Source organism: Littorina saxatilis, linkage group LG15, assembly GCF_037325665.1.
Source record: "Littorina saxatilis isolate snail1 linkage group LG15, US_GU_Lsax_2.0, whole genome shotgun sequence".
Classification (NCBI taxonomy): Eukaryota; Metazoa; Mollusca; class Gastropoda; order Littorinimorpha; family Littorinidae; genus Littorina; species Littorina saxatilis.
This window is the reverse complement of record NC_090259.1, coordinates 46,603,181-46,610,680: the sequence shown is the minus strand read 5'-3', so window position 1 is coordinate 46,610,680 and position 7,500 is coordinate 46,603,181. Positions and strand designations below refer to the sequence as shown.

At 44.1% G+C, this 7,500-nt stretch overlaps 2 protein-coding genes across 2 annotated transcripts in view; one reads left to right on the top strand and one right to left on the bottom strand.

The window, feature by feature from the left end:
- Positions 1–7,500, bottom strand: part of LOC138949486 (zinc finger MYND domain-containing protein 19-like) — a 151,766-nt gene that overhangs the window by 15,797 nt on the left and 128,469 nt on the right. The window lies entirely within an intron of this gene.
- The window catches only part of LOC138949485 (aromatic-L-amino-acid decarboxylase-like), a 179,761-nt gene that overhangs the window by 154,163 nt on the left and 18,098 nt on the right, over positions 1–7,500 (top strand). The gene's annotated exons all lie outside the window — the stretch shown is intronic.

Sequence of the window (7,500 nt, the reverse complement as noted above, 5' to 3'; positions counted from 1 at the left end):
AGAGAGAGAGAGAGAGAGAGAGAGAGAGAGAGAGAGAGAATGTCGGTCAAGACCAAGATGCCCTGAAGATACTGTTGACTTCCGAAAGGTTAAAACCATTTCAGAAGAATGTATCCAAACATTCCATCCCTCAGGCCCCCACCTAATACCAACACACAAACTCTTTCTGCACCCCCCCCCCCCCCCTTCCCCTTCCCTCTCAGGCACAATCATCAGCACAGCCAATTCACATTCATACACAGTACATGCCATATATTCCAAACATTCCAGGACCCGATCTGAAGATCAGCGGATGCTCAACCTTTTCATTCCGATGTGGGAACAGGTGGCAAGGTACAAGGTTTCCCGGTGTCTCAGAGGGTGAACCAGTAAAGACAGAAACATGATCAAAAGCCAAAAGGGAGGTAGCTGGCTGCCTTACACAATACGCTATTATCTCACATCTGTTGGTTTTAGGATCAAAATGAAAACTGGAAACTAGTATGTTAACAAGGTAAGAACTGAATGTGTTCTTTCAGATTTGTTGCTCGGAGTCTTAATCGCTGTAAAAACACATGCGTGGGGTTTTCTTTTTAATTTAAATTTTTTTTTACTGAAGTATTCCTGTTCCACAAATGTTGTAGGCAACAGCCGTTTGTGTTATTGTTGCTTTTTGCTTGTTTTTGTTTGTTTTTCAAGTGTGAGTGAGTGAGACTCTGGGGGGGGGGGGGGGGAGAGGGGGGGGGGGGAGAGGGGGAGAAGAGAGAGGAAGAGAGAGAGAGAGAGAGAGAGAGAGAGACAGAGACAGAGAGAGAGAGGGGAACAGAGGGGGAGAGATAGGGTGTGCAGTGTCTGTGAGTGTGTGTATGGGCGTGTGTGTGTGTGTGTATGGGCGTGTGTGTGTATGTTTTGTGTGCGTGCATTCGGCGTGTGTGCGTGTGGTCACGGTTGGTTGGTATGGAGACAGCGGCTGGTTGGATGGGTTGGCTGGCTAGGTTGGTATGGAACTCGCTGGTTGATTGACACTTGCAAATATGGTCTGTGCAAAACGGTGAATGGGGGAGGAGCAGAGAAAGACACAAAGAAACAGTGTAATACAACTAAACAAGCAAACAAATGAAAACAGGGGAATCATGCATCAAGCCCCGAATCAGTCAAACACGTTATCTCACAGCAAAGCAAACCAGCCACAATTCCACCCGAATCAAAAGACCCCTCACCACCCTACCCAAACAAACCTGAACTGGCCGCCAGTAAATTACCCTGCTTTGCAAATCACACACAATAATTGACTCTGCCATGGCTCCATATTTCACTTGTTCTCCCGCAGACAAACACAGTTGTAATTTTTGGTGGATATAAATCTTCCCTTGGTTCTTTATTGTGTGAAACAATCGTAGCACGCACCAGGACTGAATACAGATGTTAAGGACGCAGATAATTCTTAACGTACGGGCTAGCTATTGCTCCTTGCTACCGACCAAAGATATGTATCAATTGTATCATTCTATACCCCCCCCCTCACCCTCCCCTCCCCTTCGACGACCCCCCCCGCGCCCTCCCCAAAACAAGACGGTTATTGTACAGTCAGTGGAACCCCTCTTTTAAGAACTCAAAAAATCATCCGAGAAATTCAGGCCTTCAAAATGAGGGAGTCTTAAATTGGAGGTTAATTTACAGAGGTTATGAACAAACAATCTGAAAAAGCAATGTTTTAAAAAGGAGGGAGTCTTAACTGGGGGAGGGGGGGGAGGTGGGGTTCTTCAAATGAAAGTTCCACTGTAGTATACAACTCCCCGCTCACACCCCGTCACAACCTCAAACCGCAACGCCCCCTGACATTCTCATTCCTGTCCCCCGAGATAACGGGCTGGAACAAACATTCATGGGCCTCTAAGTCATTTATGTCCCCTCCAACTCCAACTCCTCTCTCTCTCCCTCTCTCTCTCTCTCTCTCCCTCTCTCTCTCTCCCTCTCCCTCCCTCTCTCTCTCTCTCTCTCTCTCTCTCTCTCTCTCTCTCTCTCTCTCTCACACACACACACACTGGCAAACTGACCGACAGACGGACACTCACTGACACACACACACATTTCACACAAACGCATACTCGCAGTGCATTTGATCATATTTCCCCCTTAAATTTTAATGAACATTTACGTAGAGGTTAGGCTACATGCCGAGTCTCAGTGATTATTAAAAATAATGGTCGAAGTTAGCGGATCATGAAAAATGCGAGCTTTAGCGAGCTTTTTCATGACCGCGAACTGAGACCATTATTTTTTATAATCACTGAGACGAGGTGTGTAACCTCTTTATTCCTCCTTTCTTCAGTTATTCAAAGAAAAGAGGAGTTGTTTTACGAAAGTTTGATCGAATCCTATTCACTCAACCAGTCAACCTGCGCAGGCGATCGATTAATGCGCGGTTGTATAGTTCCGTGCAAATCATTCCATTCTGTTAACACTTCTTGTCAGTTTTCCTATTTTGGACTAAAATCAAGTACACAGATGTAGAGGTTACATGCCGAGTCTCAGTGATTATTAAAAATAATGGTCGAAGTTAGCGGATCATGAAAAATGCGAGCTTCAGCGAGCTTTTTCATGACCGCGAACTGAGACCATTATTTTTAATAATCACTGAGACGAGGTGTGTAACCTCTTTATTCCTCCTTTCTTCGGTTATTCCAAAAAACCAGGAGTTTTTGTGCGAAAGTTTGATCGAATCCGAATCACTCAACCAGTCAACCTGCGCAGGCGATCGATTAATGCGCGGTTGTATAGTTCCGTGCAAATCATTCCATTCTGTTAACACTTCTTTTCAGTTTCCCTGTTTTGGACTAAAATCAAGTACACAGATATGCTGTTATTCTGCTGTGGCGGTAAAGGCAGATATTGTGTGTTCTGTTTATGTTTTAGTATCGCTTAGTAAATGTTCTTTCGTCAAATGGGACTAGCAGACGAACTTTTGCACCCGTGTTCCAACGTTAATTACTGTATGAAGTTCAGTTTTCTGGGGAAAATAGTGTATGAAACCGCTTTATGTTGTTTAAATTGATGAGATGTGTGCATTTGGTTGCGTGTGATCTGTTTATAAAATGAAATATTGTTGAAAACTGACCGTCGGATTGCAGTCAGTGTTGTCGAAGAAACTGCGTTAAAAGAAGGGGAACTACTCTTGTCGCCAGAGTATGAGTTACTTGCCTTGGGAATTTGCTTGTGATGAACGGTGTGTGCACGGCAGATCTAGATTCAGAAAACAACCGAACTCATGGATTTTATATGGAGATTCATGTGTTCAGGCCTGTAGTTGTTAATTTAAATGCGGTATGTTTGTATTGTTTGCTCCGTACGTATAGAGCGTTCGGAACTTTTCAGTCGCAAAAGTAGTACCGAAACAGAACAGCTTCTCAACCCATTGCACTATCGAGGATTCAGGCTGTTGCTGGCTCGTTATTTGTTTGGTTGCTGGGTCATTATCGAAAAATAACTAGCTCTACAAGTTTACAGAGGTAAAGAAGCAGAGGGGGGAATAAATGCTGTTATTCTGCTGTGGCGGCAAAGGCAGATATTGTGTGTTCTGTATATGTTTTGGTATCGCTTAGGATAATGTTCTTTCGTCAAATGGGACTAGCAGACGAACTTTTGCACCCGTGTTCCAACGTTAAAAACTGTATGAAGTTGAGTTTTCTGGGGAAAATAGTGTATGAAACCGCTTTATGTTGTTTAAATTGATGAGATGTGTGCATTTGGTTGCGTGTGATCTGTTTATTAAATGAAATATTGTTGAAAACTGACCGTCGGATTGCAGTCTGTTGTCGAAGAAACTGAGTGAAAAGAAATTTGAAAGGTGAACTACTCTTGTCGCTAGACAAAGTATGAGAGTTACTTGCCTTGGGAATTTGCTTGTGATGAACGTTTGTGCACAGCAGACCTTGATTCAGAAAACAACCAAACTCATGGATTTTATATGGAGATTCATGTGTTCAAGCCTGTAGTTGTTAATTTAAATGCGGTATGTTTGTATTGTTTGCTCCAGAGATGTATACTTCGTACATTAGAGCGTTCGGAACTTTTCAGTCGCAAAAGTAGTACCGACGCAGAACAGCTTCTCAACCCATTGCGCTATCGAGGATTCAGGCTGTTGCTGGGTCGTTATTTGTTTGGTTGCTGGGTGTTTATCGAAAAATAACTAGCTCTACAAGTTTACAGAGGTAAAGAAGCAGAGGGGGGAATAAAATGAAATCATTCGTCCCAGCTTAATAATGATCTGCAAGAGAAGTCTACTAGTTCCTCCCTCTCGCCCCCCCCCCCCCCCCCCCCCCCACCCCTTCCTTACCTACCCCTTCCAGCTAATCCGCCGATACGGATAGCAGCTGTTTAGCCGTGCATCTTTCATAAAGCATGTGAACAGTTCTGGCCTTTACTCACATTTACTACTCTCACCAAGCACCAGCGAAGGAGTCGAATTCGACCCATAATGGACCACCCCCGAAACGGCCATTCTCACAATGGGCGCTGCTAAGCGAATCTCATGCATTCTGACACTCGATGTGATGACACTTTTCTCTCTCGATAAACATGCACATCGGAGGTCACTGTTCACGGTAAATCAAGGAGTACAACTCTTCCACAACGGATTGGTCCCGCACAGCCATAACGAACATTACACATCAACAACCACAACAGACTCAAACCCTCACCGAGGTAAATCTGAACACCAGCCATAACGAACATTACACATCAACAACCACAACAGACTCAAACCCTCACCGAGGTAAATCTCAACACCAGCCATAACGAACATTACACATCAACAACCACAACAGACTCAACCCCTCACCGAGGTAAATCTGAACACCAGCCATAACGAACATTACACATCAACAACCACAACAGACTCAAACCCTCACCGAGGTAAATCTGAACACCAGCCATAACGAACATTACACATCAACAACCACAACAGACTCAAACCCTCACCGAGGTAAATCTGAACACCAGCCATAACGAACATTACACATCAACAACCACAACAGACTCAAACTCTCACCGAGGTAAATCTGAACACCAGCCATAACGAACATTACACATCAACAACCACAACAGACTCAAACCCTCACCGAGGTAAATCTGAACACCAGCCATAACGAACATTACACATCAACAACCACAACAGACTCAAACCCTCACCGAGGTAAATCTCAACACCAGCCATAACGAACATTACACATCAACAACCACAACAGACTCAAACCCTCACCGAGGTAAATCTGAACACCAGCCATAACGAACATTACACATCAACAACCACAACAGACTCAAACCCTCACCGAGGTAAATCTGAACACCAGCCATAACGAACATTACACATCAACAACCACAACAGACTCAAACCCTCACCGAGGTAAATCTCAACACCAGCCATAACGAACATTACACATCAACAACCACAACAGACTCAAACCCTCACCGAGGTAAATCTGAACACCAGCCATAACGAACATTACACATCAACAACCACAACAGACTCAAACCCTCACCGAGGTAAATCTGAACACCAGCCATAACGAACATTACACATCAACAACCACAACAGACTCAAACCCTCACCGAGGTAAATCTGAACACCAGCCATAACGAACATTACACATCAACAACCACAACAGACTCAAACCCTCACCGAGGTAAATCTGAACACCAGCCATAACGAACATTACACATCAACAACCACAACAGACTCAAACCCTCACCGAGGTAAATCTGAACACCAGCCATAACGAACATTACACATCAACAACCACAACAGACTCAAACCCTCACCGAGGTAAATCTGAACACCAGGAAGAAAGGAGCTTCACGTGATTCAAGTCAATACTGAAGAAATAATTAAACCTGTTGCCCTCATCTTGACTGACATTCACACACTGGCACACACACACAAAAAGAGATTAAAAAACAAGAAGAGCAAACGCTCGATCGAGTCACTTTCGCAGTTCTGAATATTATATGAGGCATCAGATGGACAGGAAGAAATTGCTATTCACAACACAATGAGTCACGTTCACATAAAATTTGAGCCCGGTCACTTTTATAGTTTCCGAGAAAAGCCCAACGTTAAGTTGTGTGTTGCCGAACAGAAAAGGCTAGTTATCTCCCTTGTTTTTCTGATAACGTTCGTAAAAGGCTACAGATGTAAATACTTTGATGTAAAGAATAATCCTACAAAGTTTCAATCACATCCGATGAACTTTGTCAAAGATATAAAATGTCTAATTTTTCCTTTGACGCTGACCTGTGACCTTGAAAAAGGTCAAAGGTCAACGAAACCATCGTTAAAGTGTAGAGGTCATTGGAGGTCACGACTAAACAAAATATGAGCCCGATCGCTTTGATAGTTTCCGAGAAAAGTCCAACGTTAAGGTGGTGTCTACGGACGGCCGGCCGGACAGACTAACACTGACCGATTACATAGAGTCACTTTTTCTCAAGTGACTCAAAAAGTGTGGACATTAGTGATCATTAACGCAAGCACCGTCCGTAATACGGTGATACCCCATCCCCCCACGTGACACCACCCTCCCCTCCACCGACCCGTCCCCTTTTAAGAGCACCACCAAACCTCCCCTACCCCACCCCCCAAACCTCCCTCCATTTTTTTCTTCTTCTTTTTTTCTTCTCTTTTTTCTTCAGATTTTCTGTACATAACCTCTGTCAATGTACCTCGATTTGAATCAGATTTTTGGTGTAGGACTTGAAATGGGGTTTCCAGAATACATGTATGTAATGTATTCATAGTGTGGGCTCCATCACGAGTTGTATGCGACCCTTTCTGCAGCACCATGACTTCCCGTCGCCTTTGGTATTTCGCGATTTGGCAGCACCCCGCTGCTAGCCCGCGACTTAGACCATATAGACCAGCCGTGATGCTTGTTTTTGCCTGCTGCGAAGTTTGGCTACTGCACAAGCCTCAAAACATTTCGGCATCGGCGGGGTGTGTGTGTACCGAGACATCGAAACTTTGCACCGACATTAGTAAGAAACAAAGGGACGTAAGCTGTCTGAATGTTGACACCAGTCAGTGCGAGTTATGCCAAACCAGTCTCCTGGCACCTGAGAGAATAATTATTATTATTCTTCTGGCAAAAACTCCCACGTACACTCGGGTTTTAGCACGAGTGGATTTGTACGTGTATGCCCGTTTTTACCCCGCCATTTAGTTGACCTGGGAGATCAGAAAAATCTCCACCTTAACCCACCAGGCGCGGCCGGGGTTCGAACCCACGACCTTCCGCTTTGGAGGCCGGCGACTTACCACCAAGCCATTGTGCCCGTCTGAGAGAATAAGAATTTTGATTGTTGAGAGAATAAAAGTCATTTTTTGACAATTAGAATTATGACTCTTAAGAGACTGAAAGTAAATATTTGAGAACAAAAAATGTCATGACTCTTGTGCCAAGAAATCAGAACACAATTGCCTATTCTATACTGTAGACTGCAAACTGCAAAACACAATGACTCATT